The sequence below is a fragment of the Lemur catta genome, chromosome 21 (genome assembly GCF_020740605.2).
Source record: "Lemur catta isolate mLemCat1 chromosome 21, mLemCat1.pri, whole genome shotgun sequence".
NCBI classification, from domain to species: Eukaryota; Metazoa; Chordata; class Mammalia; order Primates; family Lemuridae; genus Lemur; species Lemur catta.
The window spans coordinates 1,362,757-1,383,873 of record NC_059148.1 but is presented as its reverse complement, the minus strand read 5'-3'; positions in this window follow the sequence as shown (position 1 = coordinate 1,383,873).

Below are 21,117 nucleotides of genomic sequence, written 5' to 3'. Positions count from 1 at the left end.
GGCTGAGGCTAACCCTAACCCAAACACTATCCTACGGCTGATGCTAACCCTAACCCTAACCCTAACACTATCCTAGGGCTGATGCTAACCCTAACCCTAACACTATCCTAGGGCTGATGCTAACCCTAACCCTAACCCTAACACTTTCCTAGGGCTGATGCTAACCCTAACCCTAACACTATCCTAGGGCTGATGCTAACCCTAACCCTAACCCTAACACTATCCTAGGGCTGATGCTAACCCTAACCCTAACACTATCCTAGGGCTGATGCTAACCCTAACCCTAACCCTAACACTATCCTAGGGCTGATGCTAACCCAAACCCTAACACTATCCTAGGGCTGATGCTAACCCTAACCCTAACCCTAACACTATCCTAGGGCTGATGCTAACCCTAACCCTAACCCTAACACTATCCTAGAGCTGATGCTAACGCTAACCCTAACCCTAACCCTAACCCTAATACTATCCTAGGGCTGATGCTAACCCTAACCCTAACCCTAACACTATCCTAGGGCTGATGCTAACCCTAACCCTAACTCTAACACTATCTTAGGGCTGAGGCTAACCCTAACCCAAACACTATCCTACGGCTGATGCTAACCCTAACCCTAACCCTAACACTATCCTAGGGCTGATGCTAACCCTAACCCTAACACTATCCTAGGGCTGATGCTAACCCTAACCCTAACCCTAACACTTTCCTAGGGCTGATGCTAACCCTAACCCTAACCCTAACACTATCCTAAGTCTGATGCTAACCCTAGCCCTCACACTATCCTAGGCCTGATGATAACCCTAACCCTAACCTTAACACTATCCTAGGGCTGATGCTAACCCTAACCCTAACCCTAACACTATCCTAGAGCTGATGCTAACCCTAACCCTAACACTATCCTAGGCCTGATGATAACCCTAACCCTAATCCTAACGCTATCCTAGGGCTGATGCTAACCCTAACCCTAACACTATCCTAGGGCTGATGCTAACCCTAACCCTAACACTATCCTAGGGCTGATGCTAACCCTAACCCTAACCCTAACACTATCCTAAGTCTGATGCTAACCCTAGCCCTCACACTATCCTAGGCCTGATGATAACCCTAACCCTAACCCTAACACTATCCTAGGGCTGATGCTAACCCTAGCCCTCACACTATCCTAGGCCTGATGATAACCCTAACCCTAACCTTAACACTATCCTAGGGCTGATGCTAACCCTAACCCTAACCCTAACACTATCCTAGAGCTGATGCTAACCCTAACCCTAACACTATCCTAGGCCTGATGATAACCCTAACCCTAACCCTAACGCTATCCTAGGGCTGATGCTAACCCTAACCCTAACACTATCCTAGGGCTGATGCTAACCCTAACCCTAACACTATCCTAGGGCTGATGCTAACCCTAACCCTAACCCTAACACTATCCTAAGTCTGATGCTAACCCTAGCCCTCACACTATCCTAGGCCTGATGATAACCCTAACCCTAACCCTAACACTATCCTAGGGCTGATGCTAACCCTAACCCTAACCCTAACACTATCCTAGGGCTGATGCTAACCCTAACCCTAACACTATCCTAGGGCTGATGCTAACCCTAACCCTAACCCTAACACTATCCTAGGGCTGATGCTAACCCTAACCCTAACACTATCCTAGGGCTGATGCTAACCCTAACCCTAACCCTAACACTATCCTAGGGCTGATGCTAACCCTAACCCTAACACTATCCTAGGGCTGATGCTAACCCTAACACTAACACTATCCTAGGGCTGATGCTAACCCTAACCCTAACCCTAACACTATCCTAGGGCTGATGCTAACCCAAACCCTAACACTATCCTAGGGCTGATGCTAACCCTAACCCTAACCCTAACACTATCCTAGGGCTGATGCTAACCCTAACCCTAACCCTAACACTATCCTAGAGCTGATGCTAACGCTAACCCTAACCCTAACCCTAACCCTAATACTATCCTAGGGCTGATGCTAACCCTAACCCTAACCCTAACACTATCCTAGGGCTGATGCTAACCCTAACCCTAACTCTAACACTATCTTAGGGCTGAGGCTAACCCTAACCCAAACACTATCCTACGGCTGATGCTAACCCTAACCCTAACCCTAACACTATCCTAGGGCTGATGCTAACCCTAACCCTAACACTATCCTAGGGCTGATGCTAACCCTAACCCTAACCCTAACACTTTCCTAGGGCTGATGCTAACCCTAACCCTAACCCTAACACTATCCTAGGTCTGATGCTAACCCTAAACCTAACACTATCCTAGGGCTGATGCTAACCCTAACCCTAACCCTAACACTATCATAGGGCTGATGTTAACCCTAACCCTAACACTATCCTAGGGCTGATGCTAACCCTAACACTAACACTATCCTAGGGCTGATGCTAACCCTAACCCTAACCCTAACACTATCCTAGGGCTGATGCTAACCCTAACACTAACCCTAACACTATCCTAGGCCTGATGCTAACCCTAACCCTAACTCTAACACTATCCTAGGGTTTATTTTAACCCTAACCCTAACACTATCCTAGGGCTGATGCTAACCCTAAACCTAACCCTAACACTATCCTAGGGCTGATGCTAACCCTAACCCTAACCCTAACACTCTCCTAGGGCTGATGCTAACCCGAACCCTAACACTATCCTAGGGCTGATGCTAACCCTAACCCTAACCCTAACACTATCCTAGGGCTGATGCTAACCCTAACCCTAACACTATCCTAGGGCTGATGCTAACCCTAACCCTAACCCTAACACTATCCTAGGGCTGATGCTAACCCTAACCCTAACACTATCCTAGGGCTGATGCTAACCCTAACCCTAACACTATCCTAGGGCTGATGCTAACCCTAACCCTAACCCTAACACTATCCTAGGGCTGATGCTAACCCAAACCCTAACACTATCCTAGGGCTGATGCTAACCCTAACCCTAACCCTAACACTATCCTAGGGCTGATGCTAACCCTAACCCTAACCCTAACACTATCCTAGAGCTGATGCTAACGCTAACCCTAACCCTAACCCTAACCCTAATACTATCCTAGGGCTGATGCTAACCCTAACCCTAACCCTAACACTATCCTAGGGCTGATGCTAACCCTAACCCTAACTCTAACACTATCTTAGGGCTGAGGCTAACCCTAACCCAAACACTATCCTACGGCTGATGCTAACCCTAACCCTAACCCTAACACTATCCTAGGGCTGATGCTAACCCTAACCCTAACACTATCCTAGGGCTGATGCTAACCCTAACCCTAACCCTAACACTTTCCTAGGGCTGATGCTAACCCTAACCCTAACCCTAACACTATCCTAGGTCTGATGCTAACCCTAAACCTAACACTATCCTAGGGCTGATGCTAACCCTAACCCTAACCCTAACACTATCATAGGGCTGATGTTAACCCTAACCCTAACACTATCCTAGGGCTGATGCTAACCCTAACACTAACACTATCCTAGGGCTGATGCTAACCCTAACCCTAACCCTAACACTATCCTAGGGCTGATGCTAACCCTAACACTAACCCTAACACTATCCTAGGCCTGATGCTAACCCTAACCCTAACTCTAACACTATCCTAGGGTTTATTTTAACCCTAACCCTAACACTATCCTAGGGCTGATGCTAACCCTAAACCTAACCCTAACACTATCCTAGGGCTGATGCTAACCCTAACCCTAACCCTAACACTCTCCTAGGGCTGATGCTAACCCGAACCCTAACACTATCCTAGGGCTGATGCTAACCCTAACCCTAACTCTAACACTATCTTAGGGCTGAGGCTAACCCTAACCCAAACACTATCCTACGGCTGATGCTAACCCTAACCCTAACCCTAACACTATCCTAGGGCTGATGCTAACCCTAACCCTAACATTATCCTAGGGCTGATGCTATCCCTAACCCTAACCCTAACACTTTCCTAGGGCTGATGCTAACCCTAACCCTAACCCTAACACTATCCTAAGTCTGATGCTAACCCTAGCCCTCACACTATCCTAGGCCTGATGATAACCCTAACCCTAACCTTAACACTATCTTAGGGCTGATGCTAACCCTAACCCTAACCCTAACACTATCCTAGAGCTGATGCTAACCCTAACCCTAACACTATCCTAGGCCTGATGATAACCCTAACCCTAACCCTAACGCTATCCTAGGGCTGATGCTAACCCTAAACCTAACACTATCCTAGGGCTGATGCTAACCCTAACCCTAACACTATCCTAGGGCTGATGCTAACCCTAACCCTAACCCTAACACTATCCTAAGTCTGATGCTATCCCTAGCCCTCACACTATCCTAGGCCTGATGATAACCCTAACCCTAACCCTAACACTATCCTAGGGCTGATGCTAACCCTAACCCTAACCCTAACACTATCCTAGGGCTGATGCTAACCCTAACCCTAACACTATCCTAGGGCTGATGCTAACCCTAACCCTAACCCTAACACTATCCTAGGGCTGATGCTAACCCTAACCCTAACACTATCCTAGGGCTGATGCTAACCCTAACCCTAACCCTAACACTATCCTAGGGCTGATGCTAACCCTAACCCTAACACTATCCTAGGGCTGATGCTAACCCTAACCCTAACCCTAACACTATCCTAGGGCTGATGCTAACCCAAACCCTAACACTATCCTAGGGCTGATGCTAACCCTAACCCTAACCCTAACACTATCCTAGGGCTGATGCTAACCCTAACCCTAACCCTAACACTATCCTAGAGCTGATGCTAAAGCTAACCCTAACCCTAACCCTAACCCTAATACTATCCTAGGGCTGATGCTAACCCTAACCCTAACCTTAACACTATCCTAGGGCTGATGCTAACCCTAACCCTAACTCTTACATTATCTTAGGGCTGAGGCTAACCCTAACCCAAACACTATCCTACGGCTGATGCTAACCCTAACCCTAACCCTAACACTATCCTAGGGCTGATGCTAACCCTAACCCTAACACTATCCTAGGGCTGATGCTAACCCTAACCCTAACCCTAACACTTTCCTAGGGCTGATGCTAACCCTAACCCTAACACTATCCTAGGGCTGATGCTAACCCTAACCCTAATACTATCCTAGGGCTGATGCTAACCCTAACCCTAACCCTAACACTATCCTGTGGCTGATGCTAACCCTAACCCTAACCCTAACACTATCCTAGGGCTGATGCTAACCCTAACCCTAACACTATCCTAGGCCTGATGCTAACCCTAACCCTAACACTTACACTATCCTAGGGCTGATACTAACCGTAACCCTAACCCTAACACTATCCTAGGTCTGATGCTAACCCTAAACCTAACACTATCCTAGGGCTGATGCTAACCCTAACCCTAACCCTAACACTATCATAGGGCTGATGTTAACCCTAACCCTAACACTATCCTAGGGCTGATGCTAACCCTAACACTAACACTATCCTAGGGCTGATGCTAACCCTAACCCTAACCCTAACACTATCCTAGGGCTGATGCTAACCCTAACCCTAACCCTAACACTATCCTAGGCCTGATGCTAACCCTAACCCTAACTCTAACACTATCCTAGGGTTTATGTTAACCCTAACCCTAACACTATCCTAGGGCTGATGCTAACCCTAAACCTAACCCTAACACTATCCTAGGGCTGATGCTAACCCTAACCCTAACCCTAACACTCTCCTAGGGCTGATGCTAACCCGAACCCTAAGACTATCCTAGGGCTGATGCTAACCCTAACCCTAACTCTAACACTATCTTAGGGCTGAGGCTAACCCTAACCCAAACACTATCCTACGGCTGATGCTAACCCTAACCCTAACCCTAACACTATCCTAGGGCTGATGCTAACCCTAACCCTAACACTATCCTAGGGCTGACGCTAACCCTAACCCTAACCCTAACACTTTCCTAGGGCTGATGATAACCCTAACCCTAACCCTAACACTATCCTAAGTCTGATGCTAACCCTAGCCCTCACACTATCCTAGGCCTGATGATAACCCTAACCCTAACCTTAACACTATCCTAGGGCTGATGCTAACCCTAACCCTAACCCTAACACTATCCTAGAGCTGATGCTAACCCTAACCCTAACACTATCCTAGGCCTGATGATAACCCTAACCCTAACCCTAACGCTATCCTAGGGCTGATGCTAACCCTAACCCTAACACTATCCTAGGGCTGATGCTAACCCTAACCCTAACACTATCCTAGGGCTGATGCTAACCCTAACCCTAACCCTAACACTATCCTAAGTCTGATGCTAACCCTAGCCCTCACACTATCCTAGGCCTGATGATAACCCTAACCCTAACCCTAACACTATCCTAGGGCTGATGCTAACCCTAACCCTAACCCTAACAATATCCTAGGGCTGATGCTAACCCTAACCCTAACACTATCCTAGGGCTGATGCTAACCCTAACCCTAACCCTAACACTATCCTAGGGCTGATGCTAACCCTAACCCTAACACTATCCTAGGGCTGATGCTAACCCTAACCCTAACCCTAACACTATCCTAGGGCTGATGCTAACCCTAACCCTAACACTATCCTAGGGCTGATGCTAACCCTAACCCTAACCCTAACACTATCCTAGGGCTGATGCTAACCCAAAATCTAACACTATCCTAGGGCTGATGCTAACCCTAACCCTAACCTAACACTATCCTAGGGCTGATGCTAACCCTAACCCTAACCCTAACACTATCCTAGAGCTGATGCTAACGCTAACCCTAACCCTAACCCTAATCCTAATACTATCCTAGGGCTGATGCTAACCCTAACCCTAACCCTAACACTATCCTAGGGCTGATGCTAACCCTAACCCTAACTCTAACACTATCTTAGGGCTGAGGCTAACCCTAACCCAAACACTATCCTACGGCTGATGCTAACCCTAACCCTAACCCTAACACTATCCTAGGGCTGATGCTAACCCTAACCCTAACACTATCCTAGGGCTGATGCTAACCCTAACCCTAACCCTAACACTTTCCTAGGGCTGATGCTAACCCTAACCCTAACACTATCCTAGGGCTGATGCTAACCCTAACCCTAATACTATCCTAGGGCTGATGCTAACCCTAACCCTAACCCTAACACTATCCTGTGGCTGATGCTAACCCTAACCCTAACCCTAACACTATCCTAGGGCTGATGCTAACCCTAACCCTAACACTATCCTAGGCCTGATGCTAACGCTAACCCTAACACTTACACTATCCTAGGGCTGATACTAACCGTAACCCTAACCCTAACACTATCCTAGGTCTGATGCTAACCCTAAACCTAACACTATCCTAGGGCTGATGCTAACCCTAACCCTAACCCTAACACTATCATAGGGCTGATGTTAACCCTAACCCTAACACTATCCTAGGGCTGATGCTAACCCTAACACTAACACTATCCTAGGGCTGATGCTAACCCTAACCCTAACCCTAACACTATCCTAGGGCTGATGCTAACCCTAACCCTAACCCTAACACTATCCTAGGCCTGATGCTAACCCTAACCCTAACTCTAACACTATCCTAGGGTTTATGTTAACCCTAACCCTAACACTATCCTAGGGCTGATGCTAACCCTAAACCTAACCCTAACACTATCCTAGGGCTGATTCTAACCCTAACCCTAACCCTAACACTCTCCTAGGGCTGATGCTAACCCGAACCCTAAGACTATCCTAGGGGTGATGCTAACCCTAACCCTAACTCTAACATTATCTTAGGGCTGAGGCTAACCCTAACCCAAACACTATCCTACGGCTGATGCTAACCCTAACCCTAACCCTAACACTATCCTAGGGCTGATGCTAACCCTAACCCTAACACTATCCTAGGGCTGATGCTAACCCTAACCCTAACCCTAACACTTTCCTAGGGCTGATGCTAACCCTAACCCTAACCCTAACACTATCCTAAGTCTGATGCTAACCCTAGCCCTCACACTATCCTAGGCCTGATGATAACCCTAACCCTAACCTTAACACTATCCTAGGGCTGATGCTAACCCTAACCCTAACCCTAACACTATCCTAGAGCTGATGCTAACCCTAACCCTAACACTATCCTAGGCCTGATGATAACCCTAACCCTAACGCTAACGCTATCCTAGGGCTGATGCTAACCCTAACCCTAACACTATCCTAGGGCTGATGCTAACCCTAACCCTAACACTATCCTAGGGCTGATGCTAACCCTAACCCTAACCCTAACACTATCCTAAGTCTGATGCTAACCCTAGCCCTCACACTATCCTAGGCCTGATGATAACCCTAACCCTAACCCTAACACTATCCTAGGGCTGATGCTAACCCTAACCCTAACCCTAACACTATCCTAGGGCTGATGCTAACCCTAACCCTAACACTATCCTAGGGCTGATGCTAACCCTAACCCTAACCCTAACACTATCCTAGGGCTGATGCTAACCCTAACCCTAACACTATCCTAGGGCTGATGCTAACCCTAACCCTAACCCTAACACTATCCTAGGGCTGATGCTAACCCTAACCCTAACACTATCCTAGGGCTGATGCTAACCCTAACCCTAACCCTAACACTATCCTAGGGCTGATGCTAACCCAAACCCTAACACTATCCTAGGGCTGATGCTAACCCTAACCCTAACCCTAACACTATCCTAGGGCTGATGCTAACCCTAACCCTAACCCTAACACTATCCTAGAGCTGATGCTAACGCTAACCCTAACCCTAACCCTAACCCTAATACTATCCTAGGGCTGATGCTAACCCTAACCTTAACCCTAACACTATCCTAGGGCTGATGCTAACCCTAACCCTAACTCTAACACTATCTTAGGGCTGAGGCTAACCCTAACCCAAACACTATCCTACGGCTGATGCTAACCCTAACCCTAACCCTAACACTATCCTAGGGCTGATGCTAACCCTAACCCTAACACTATCCTAGGGCTGATGCTAACCCTAACCCTAACCCTAACACTTTCCTAGGGCTGATGCTAACCCTAACCCTAACCCTAACACTATCCTAAGTCTGATGCTAACCCTAGCCCTCACACTATCCTAGGCCTGATGATAACCCTAACCCTAACCTTAACACTATCCTAGGGCTGATGCTAACCCTAACCCTAACCCTAACACTATCCTAGAGCTGATGCTAACCCTAACCCTAACACTATCCTAGGCCTGATGATAACCCTAACCCTAATCCTAACGCTATCCTAGGGCTGATGCTAACCCTAACCCTAACACTATCCTAGGGCTGATGCTAACCCTAACCCTAACACTATCCTAGGGCTGATGCTAACCCTAACCCTAACCCTAACACTATCCTAAGTCTGATGCTAACCCTAGCCCTCACACTATCCTAGGCCTGATGATAACCCTAACCCTAACCCTAACACTATCCTAGGGCTGATGCTAACCCTAGCCCTCACACTATCCTAGGCCTGATGATAACCCAAACCCTAACCTTAACACTATCCTAGGGCTGATGCTAACCCTAACCCTAACCCTAACACTATCCTAGAGCTGATGCTAACCCTAACCCTAACACTATCCTAGGCCTGATGATAACCCTAACCCTAACCCTAACGCTATCCTAGGGCTGATGCTAACCCTAACCCTAACACTATCCTAGGGCTGATGCTAACCCTAACCCTAACACTATCCTAGGGCTGATGCTAACCCTAACCCTAACCCTAACACTATCCTAAGTCTGATGCTAACCCTAGCCCTCACACTATCCTAGGCCTGATGATAACCCTAACCCTAACCCTAACACTATCCTAGGGCTGATGCTAACCCTAACCCTAACCCTAACACTATCCTAGGGCTGATGCTAACACTAACCCTAACACTATCCTAGGGCTGATGCTAACCCTAACCCTAACCCTAACACTATCCTAGGGCTGATGCTAACCCTAACCCTAACACTATCCTAGGGCTGATGCTAACCCTAACCCTAACCCTAACACTATCCTAGGGCTGATGCTAACCCTAACCCTAACACTATCCTAGGGCTGATGCTAACCCTAACCCTAACCCTAACACTATCCTAGGGCTGATGCTAACCCTAACCCTAACCCTAACACTATCCTAGGGCTGATGCTAACCCAAACCCTAACACTATCCTAGGGCTGATGCTAACCCAAACCCTAACCCTAACACTATCCTAGGGCTGATGCTAACCCTAACCCTAACCCAACACTATCCTAGAGCTGATGCTAACGCTAACCGTAACCCTAACCCTAACCCTAATACTATCCTAGGGCTGATGCTAACACTAACCCTAACCCTAACACTATCCTAGGGCTGATGCTAACCCTAACCCTAACTCTAACACTATCTTAGGGCTGAGGCTAACCCTAACCCAAACACTATCCTAGGGCTGATGCTAACCCTAACCCTAATACTATCCTAGGGCTTATGCTAACCCTAACCCTAACCCTAACACTATCCTGGGGCTGATGCTAACCCTAACCCTAACCCTAACACTATCCTTGGGCTGATGCTAACCCTAAACCTAACACTATCCTAGGCCTGATGCTAACCCTAACCCTAACACTTACACTATCCTAGGGCTGATGCTAACCCTAACCTTAACCCTAACACTATCCTAGGTCTGATGCTAACCCTAACCCTAACACTATCCTAGGGCTGATGCTAACCCTAACCCTAACCCTAACACTATCCTAAGTCTGATGCTAACCCTAGCCCTCACATTATCCTAGGCCTGATGATAACCCTAACCCTAACCCTAACACTATCCTAGGGCTGATGCTAACCCTAACCCTAACCCTAACACTATCCTAGGGCTGATGCTAACCCTAACCCTAACACTATCCTAGGGCTGATGCTAACCCTAACCCTAACCCTAACACTATCCTAGGGCTGATGCTAACCCTAACCCTAACACTATCCTAGGGCTGATGCTAACCCTAACCCTAACCCTAACACTATCCTAGGGCTGATGCTAACCCTAACCCTAACACTATCCTAGGGCTGATGCTAACCCTAACCCTAACACTATCCTAGGGCTGATGCTAACCCTAACCCTAACCCTAACACTATCCTAGGGCTGATGCTAACCCAAACCCTAACACTATCCTAGGGCTGATGCTAACCCTAACCCTAACCCTAACACTATCCTAGGGCTGATGCTAACCCTAACCCTAACCCTAACACTATCCTAGAGCTGATGCTAACGCTAACCCTAACCCTAACCCTAACCCTAATACTATCCTAGGGCTGATGCTAACCCTAACCCTAACCCTAACACTATCCTAGGGCTGATGCTAACCCTAACCCTAACTCTAACACTATCTTAGGGCTGAGGCTAACCCTAACCCAAACACTATCCTACGGCTGATGCTAACCCTAACCCTAACCCTAACACTATCCTAGGGCTGATGCTAACCCTAACCCTAACACTATCCTAGGGCTGCTGCTAACCCTAACCCTAACCCTAACACTTTCCTAGGGCTGATGCTAACCCTAACCCTAACCCTAACACTATCCTAGGTCTGATGCTAACCCTAAACCTAACACTATCCTAGGGCTGATGCTAACCCTAACCCTAACCCTAACACTATCATAGGGCTGATGTTAACCCTAACCCTAACACTATCCTAGGGCTGATGCTAACCCTAACACTAACACTATCCTAGGGCTGATGCTAACCCTAACCCTAACCCTAACACTATCCTAGGGCTGATGCTAACCCTAACACTAACCCTAACACTATCCTAGGCCTGATGCTAACCCTAACCCTAACTCTAACACTATCCTAGGGTTTATTTTAACCCTAACCCTAACACTATCCTAGGGCTGATGCTAACCCTAAACATAACCCTAACACTATCCTAGGGCTGATGCTAACCCTAACCCTAACCCTAACACTCTCCTAGGGCTGATGCTAACCCGAACCCTAACACTATCCTAGGGTTGATGCTAACCCTAACCCTAACTCTAACACTATCTTAGGGCTGAGGCTAACCCTAACCCAAACACTATCCTACGGCTGATGCTAACCCTAACCCTAACCCTAACACTATCCTAGGGCTGATGCTAACCCTAACCCTAACACTATCCTAGGGCTGATGCTAACCCTAACCCTAACCCTAACACTTTCCTAGGGCTGATGCTAACCCTAACCCTAACCCTAACACTATCCTAAGTCTGATGCTAACCCTAGCCCTCACACTATCCTAGGCCTGATGATAACCCTAACCCTAACCTTAACACTATCCTAGGGCTGATGCTAACCCTAACCCTAACCCTAACACTATCCTAGAGCTGATGCTAACCCTAACCCTAACACTATCCTCGGCCTGATGATAACCCTAACCCTAACCCTAACGCTATCCTAGGGCTGATGCTAACCCTAAACCTAACACTATCCTAGGGCTGATGCTAACCCTAACTCTAACACTATCCTAGGGCTGATGCTAACCCTAACCCTAACCCTAACACTATCCTAAGTCTGATGCTAACCCTAGCCCTCACACTATCCTAGGCCTGATTATAACCCTAACCCTAACCCTAACACTATCCTAGGACTGATGCTAACCCTAACCCTAACCCTAACACTATCCTAGGGCTGATGCTAACCCTAACCCTAACACTATCCTAGGGCTGATGCTAACCCTAACCCTAACCCTAACACTATCCTAGGGCTGATGCTAACCCTAACCCTAACACTATCCTAGGGCTGATGCTAACCCTAACCCTAACCCTAACACTATCCTAGGGCTGATGCTAACCCTAACCCTAACACTATCCTAGGGCTGATGCTAACCCTAACCCTAACCCTAACACTATCCTAGGGCTGATGCTAACCCTAACCCTAACCCTAACACTATCCTAGAGCTGATGCTAACGCTAACCCTAACCCTAACCCTAACCCTAATACTATCCTAGGGCTGATGCTAACCCTAACCCTAACCTTAACGCTATCCTAGGGCTGATGCTAACCCTAACCCTAACTCTAACACTATCTTAGGGCTGAGGCTAACCCTAACCCAAACACTATCCTAGGGCTGATGCTAACCCTAACACTAACCCTAACACTATCCTAGGGCGGATGCTAACCCTAACCCTAACACTATCCTAGGGCTGATGCTAACCCTAACCCTAACCCTAACACTTTCCTAGGGCTGATGCTAACCCTAAACCTAACACTATCCTAGGGCTGATGCTAACCCTAACCCTAATACTATCCTAGGGCTGATGCTAACCCTAACCCTAACCCTAACACTATCCTGTGGCTGATGCTAACCCTAACCCTAACCCTAACACTATCCTAGGGCTGATGCTAACCCTAACCCTAACACTATCCTAGGCCTGATGCTAACCCTAACCCTAACACTTACACTATCCTAGGGCTGATACTAACCGTAACCCTAACCCTAACACTATCCTAGGGCTGATGCTAACCCTAACCCTAACCCTAACACTATCATAGGGCTGATGTTAACCCTAACCCTAACACTATCCTAGGGCTGATGCTAACCCTAACACTAACACTATCCTAGGGCTGATGCTAACCCTAACCCTAACCCTAACACTATCCTAGGGCTGATGCTAACCCTAACCCTAACCCTAACACTATCCTAGGCCTGATGCTAACCCTAACCCTAACTCTAACACTATCCTAGGGTTTATGTTAACCCTAACCCTAACACTATCCTAGGGCTGATGCTAACCCTAAACCTAACACTAACACTATCCTAGGGCTGATGCTAACCCTAACCCTAACCCTAACACTCTCCTAGGGCTGATGCTAACCCGAACCCTAAGACTATCCTAGGGCTGATGCTAACCCTAACCCTAACTCTAACACTATCTTAGGGCTGAGGCTAACCCTAACCCAAACACTATCCTACGGCTGATGCTAACCCTAACCCTAACCCTAACACTATCCTAGGGCTGATGCTAACCCTAACCCTAACACTATCCTAGGGCTGATGCTAACCCTAACCCTAACCCTAACACTTTCCTAGGGCTGATGCTAACCCTAACCCTAACCCTAACACTATCCTAAGTCTGATGCTAACCCTAGCCCTCACACTATCCTAGGCCTGATGATAACCCTAACCCTAACCTTAACACTATCCTAGGGCTGATGCTAACCCTAACCCTAACCCTAACACTATCCTAGAGCTGATGCTAACCCTAACCCTAACACTATCCTAGGCCTGATGATAACCCTAACCCTAACCCTAACGCTATCCTAGGGCTGATGCTAACCCTAACCCTAACACTATCCTAGGGCTGATGCTAACCCTAACCCTAACACTATCCTAGGGCTGATGCTAACCCTAACCCTAACCCTAACACTATCCTAAGTCTGATGCTAACCCTAGCCCTCACACTATCCTAGGCCTGATGATAACCCTAACCCTAACCCTAACACTATCCTAGGGCTGATGCTAACCCTAACCCTAACCCTAACAATATCCTAGGGCTGATGCTAACCCTAACCCTAACACTATCCTAGGGCTGATGCTAACCCTAACCCTAACCCTAACACTATCCTAGGGCTGATGCTAACCGTAACCCTAACCTAACACTATCCTAGGGCTGATGCTAACCCTAACCCTAACCCTAACACTATCCTAGAGCTGATGCTAACGCTAACCCTAACCCTAACCCTAATCCTAATACTATCCTAGGGCTGATGCTAACCCTAACCCTAACCCTAACACTATCCTAGGGCTGATGCTAACCCTAACCCTAACTCTAACACTATCTTAGGGCTGAGGCTAACCCTAACCCAAACACTATCCTACGGCTGATGCTAACCCTAACCCTAACCCTAACACTATCCTAGGGCTGATGCTAACCCTAACCCTAACACTCTCCTAGGGCTGATGCTAACCCTAACCCTAACCCTAACACTTTCCTAGGGCTGATGCTAACCCTAACCCTAACACTATCCTAGGGCTGATGCTAACCCTAATCCTAATACTATCCTAGGGCTGATGCTAACCCTAACCCTAACCCTAACACTATCCTGTGGCTGATGCTAACCCTAACCCTAACCCTAACACTATCCTAGGGCTGATGCTAACCCTAACCCTAACACTATCCTAGGCCTGATGCTAACGCTAACCCTAACACTTACACTATCCTAGGGCTGATACTAACCGTAACCCTAACCCTAACACTATCCTAGGTCTGATGCTAACCCTAAACCTAACACTATCCTAGGGCTGATGCTAACCCTAACCCTAACCCTAACACTATCATAGGGCTGATGTTAACCCTAACCCTAACACTATCCTAGGGCTGATGCTAACCCTAACACTAACACTATCCTAGGGCTGATGCTAACCCTAACCCCAACCCTAACACTATCCTAGGGCTGATGCTAACCCTAACCCTAACCCTAACACTATCCTAGGCCTGATGCTAACCCTAACCCTAACTCTAACACTATCCTAGGGTTTAAGTTAACCCTAACCCTAACACTATCCTAGGGCTGATGCTAACCCTAAACCTAACCCTAACACTATCCTAGGGCTGATTCTAACCCTAACCCTAACCCTAACACTCTCCTAGGGCTGATGCTAACCCGAACCCTAAGACTATCCTAGGGGTGATGCTAACCCTAACCCTAACTCTAACACTATCTTAGGGCTGAGGCTAACCCTAACCCAAACACTATCCTACGGCTGATGCTAACCCTAACCCTAACCCTAACACTATCCTAGGGCTGATGCTAACCCTAACCCTAACACTATCCTAGGGCTGATGCTAACCCTAACCCTAACCCTAACACTTTCCTAGGGCTGATGCTAACCCTAACCCTAACACTAACACTATCCTACGTCTGATGCTAACCCTAGCCCTCACACTATCCTAGGCCTGATGATAACCCTAACCCTAACCTTAACACTATCCTAGGGCTGATGCTAACCCTAACCCTAACCCTAACACTATCCTAGAGCTGATGCTAACCCTAACCCTAACACTATCCTAGGCCTGATGATAACCCTAACCCTAACCCTAACGCTATCCTAGGGCTGATGCTAACCCTAACCCTAACACTATCCTAGGGCTGATGCTAACCCTAACCCTAACACTATCCTAGGGCTGATGCTAACCCTAACCCTAACCCTAACACTATCCTAAGTCTGATGCTAACCCTAGCCCTCACACTATCCTAGGCCTGATGATAACCCTAACCCTAACCCTAACACTATCCTAGGGCTGATGCTAACCCTAACCCTAACCCTAACACTATCCTAGGGCTGATGCTAACCCTAACCCTAACACTATCCTAGGGCTGATGCTAACCCTAACCCTAACCCTAACACTATCCTAGGGCTGATGCTAACCCTAACCCTAACACTATCCTAGGGCTGATGCTAACCCTAACCCTAACCCTAACACTATCCTAGGGCTGATGCTAACCCTAACCCTAACACTATCCTAGGGCTGATGCTAACCCTAACCCTAACCCTAACACTATCCTAGGGCTGATGCTAACCCAAACCCTAACACTATCCTAGGGCTGATGCTAACCCTAACCCTAACCCTAACACTATCCTAGGGCTGATGCTAACCCTAACCCTAACCCTAACACTATCCTAGGGCTGATGCTAACCCAAACCCTAACACTATCCTAGGGCTGATGCTAACCCAAACCCTAACCCTAACACTATCCTAGGGCTGATGCTAACCCTAACCCTAACCCTAACACTATCCTAGAGCTGATGCTAACGCTAACCGTAACCCTAACCCTAACCCTAATACTATCCTAGGGCTGATGCTAACACTAACCCTAACCCTAACACTATCCTAGGGCTGATGCTAACCCTAACCCTAACTCTAACACTATCTTAGGGCTGAGGCTAACCCTAACCCAAACACTATCCTAGGGCTGATGCTAACCCTAACCCTAATACTATCCTAGGGCTTATGCTAACCCTAACCCTAACCCTAACACTATCCTGGGGCTGATGCTAACCCTAACCCTAACCCTAACACTATCCTTGGGCTGATGCTAACCCTAACCCTAACACTATCCTAGGCCTGATGCTAACCCTAACCCTAACACTTACACTATCCTAGGGCTGATGCTAACCCTAACCTTAACCCTAACACTATCCTAGGTCTGATGCTAACCCTAACCCTAACACTATCCTAGGGCTGATGCTAACCCTAACCCTAACCCTAACACTATCCTAAGTCTGATGCTAACCCTAGCCCTCACATTATCCTAGGCCTGATGATAACCCTAACCCTAACCCTAACACTATCCTAGGGCTGATGCTAACCCTAACCCTAACCCTAACACTATCCTAGGGCTGATGCTAACCCTAACCCTAACACTATCCTAGGGCTGATGCTAACCCTAACCCTAACCCTAACACTATCCTAGGGCTGATGCTAACCCTAACCCTAACACTATCCTAGGGCTGATGCTAACCCTAACCCTAACCCTAACACTATCCTAGGGCTGATGCTAACCCTAACCCTAACACTATCCTAGGGCTGATGCTAACCCTAACCCTAACACTATCCTAGGGCTGATGCTAACCCTAACCCTAACCCTAACACTATCCTAGGGCTGATGCTAACCCAAACCCTAACACTATCCTAGGGCTGATGCTAACCCTAACCCTAACCCTAACACTATCCTAGGGCTGATGCTAACCCTAACCCTAACCCTAACACTATCCTAGAGCTGATGCTAACGCTAACCCTAACCCTAACCCTAACCCTAATACTATCCTAGGGCTGATGCTAACCCTAACCCTAACCCTAACACTATCCTAGGGCTGATGCTAACCCTAACCCTAACTCTAACACTATCTTAGGGCTGAGGCTAACCCTAACCCAAACACTATCCTACGGCTGATGCTAACCCTAACCCTAACCCTAACACTATCCTAGGGCTGATGCTAACCCTAACCCTAACACTATCCTAGGGCTGCTGCTAACCCTAACCCTAACCCTAACACTTTCCTAGGGCTGATGCTAACCCTAACCCTAACCCTAACACTATCCTAGGTCTGATGCTAACCCTAAACCTAACACTATCCTAGGGCTGATGCTAACCCTAACCCTAACCCTAACACTATCATAGGGCTGATGTTAACCCTAACCCTAACACTATCCTAGGGCTGATGCTAACCCTAACACTAACACTATCCTAGGGCTGATGCTAACCCTAACCCTAACCCTAACACTATCCTAGGGCTGATGCTAACCCTAACACTAACCCTAACACTATCCTAGGCCTGATGCTAACCCTAACCCTAACTCTAACACTATCCTAGGGTTTATTTTAACCCTAACCCTAACACTATCCTAGGGCTGATGCTAACCCTAAACATAACCCTAACACTATCCTAGGGCTGATGCTAACCCTAACCCTAACCCTAACACTCTCCTAGGGCTGATGCTAACCCGAACCCTAACACTATCCTAGGGTTGATGCTAACCCTAACCCTAACTCTAACACTATCTTAGGGCTGAGGCTAACCCTAACCCAAACACTATCCTACGGCTGATGCTAACCCTAACCCTAACCCTAACACTATCCTAGGGCTGATGCTAACCCTAACCCTAACACTATCCTAGGGCTGATGCTAACCCTAACCCTAACCCTAACACTTTCCTAGGGCTGATGCTAACCCTAACCCTAACCCTAACACTATCCTAAGTCTGATGCTAACCCTAGCCCTCACACTATCCTAGGCCTGATGATAACCCTAACCCTAACCTTAACACTATCCTAGGGCTGATGCTAACCCTAACCCTAACCCTAACACTATCCTAGAGCTGATGCTAACCCTAACCCTAACACTATCCTCGGCCTGATGATAACCCTAACCCTAACCCTAACGCTATCCTAGGGCTGATGCTAACCCTAAACCTAACACTATCCTAGGGCTGATGCTAACCCTAACCCTAACACTATCCTAGGGCTGATGCTAACCCTAACCCTAACCCTAACACTATCCTAAGTCTGATGCTAACCCTAGCCCTCACACTATCCTAGGCCTGATTATAACCCTAACCCTAACCCTAACACTATCCTAGGACTGATGCTAACCCTAACCCTAACCCTAACACTATCCTAGGGCTGATGCTAACCCTAACCCTAACACTATCCTAGGGCTGATGCTAACCCTAACCCTAACCCTAACACTATCCTAGGGCTGATGCTAACCCTAACCCTAACACTATCCTAGGGCTGATGCTAACCCTAACCCTAACCCTAACACTATCCTAGGGCTGATGCTAACCCTAACCCTAACACTATCCTAGGGCTGATGCTAACCCTAACCCTAACCCTAACACTATCCTAGGGCTGATGCTAACCCTAACCCTAACCCTAACACTATCCTAGAGCTGATGCTAACGCTAACCCTAACCCTAACCCTAACCCTAATACTATCCTAGGGCTGATGCTAACCCTAACCCTAACCTTAACGCTATCCTAGGGCTGATGCTAACCCTAACCCTAACTCTAACACTATCTTAGGGCTGAGGCTAACCCTAACCCAAACACTATCCTAGGGCTGATGCTAACCCTAACACTAACCCTAACACTATCCTAGGGCTGATGCTAACCCTAACCCTAACACTATCCTAGGGCTGATGCTAACCCTAACCCTAACCCTAACACTTTCCTAGGGCTGATGCTAACCCTAACCCTAACACTATCCTAGGGCTGATGCTAACCCTAACCCTAATACTATCCTAGGGCTGATGCTAACCCTAACCCTAACCCTAACACTATCCTGTGGCTGATGCTAACCCTAACCCTAACCCTAACACTATCCTAGGGCTGATGCTAACCCTAACCCTAACACTATCCTAGGCCTGATGCTAACCCTAACCCTAACACTTACACTATCCTAGGGCTGATACTAACCGTAACCCTAACCCTAACACTATCCTAGGGCTGATGCTAACCCTAACCCTAACCCTAACACTATCATAGGGCTGATGTTAACCCTAACCCTAACACTATCCTAGGGCTGATGCTAACCCTAACACTAACACTATCCTAGGGCTGATGCTAACCCTAACCCTAACCCTAACACTATCCTAGGGCTGATGCTAACCCTAACCCTAACCCTAACACTATCCTAGGCCTGATGCTAACCCTAACCCTAACTCTAACACTATCCTAGGGTTTATGTTAACCCTAACCCTAACACTATCCTAGGGCTGATGCTAACCCTAAACCTAACACTAACACTATCCTAGGGCTGATGCTAACCCTAACCCTAACCCTAACACTCTCCTAGGGCTGATGCTAACCCGAACCCTAAGACTATCCTAGGGCTGATGCTAACCCTAACCCTAACTCTAACACTATCTTAGGGCTGAGGCTAACCCTAACCCAAACACTATCCTACGGCTGATGCTAACCCTAACCCTAACCCTAACACTATCCTAGGGCTGATGCTAACCCTAACCCTAACACTATCCTAGGGCTGATGCTAACCCTAACCCTAACCCTAACACTTTCCTAGGGCTGATGCTAACCCTAACCCTAACCCTAACACTATCCTAAGTCTGATGCTAACCCTAGCCCTCACACTATCCTAGGCCTGATGATAACCCTAACCCTAACCTTAACACTATCCTAGGGCTGATGCTAACCCTAACCCTAACCCTAACACTATCCTAGAGCTGATGCTAACCCTAACCCTAACACTATCCTAGGCCTGATGATAACCCTAACCCTAACCCTAACGCTATCCTAGGGCTGATGCTAACCCTAACCCTAACACTATCCTAGGGCTGATGCTAACCCTAACCCTAACACTATCCTAGGGCTGATGCTAACCCTAACCCTAACCCTAACACTATCCTAAGTCTGATGCTAACCCTAGCCCTCACACTATCCTAGGCCTGATGATAACCCTAACCCTAACCCTAACACTATCCTAGGGCTGATGCTAACCCTAACCCTAACCCTAACAATATCCTAGGGCTGATGCTAACCCTAACCCTAACACTATCCTAGGGCTGATGCTAACCCTAACCCTAACCCTAACACTATCCTAGGGCTGATGCTAACCCTAACCCTAACCTAACACTATCCTAGGGCTGATGCTAACCCT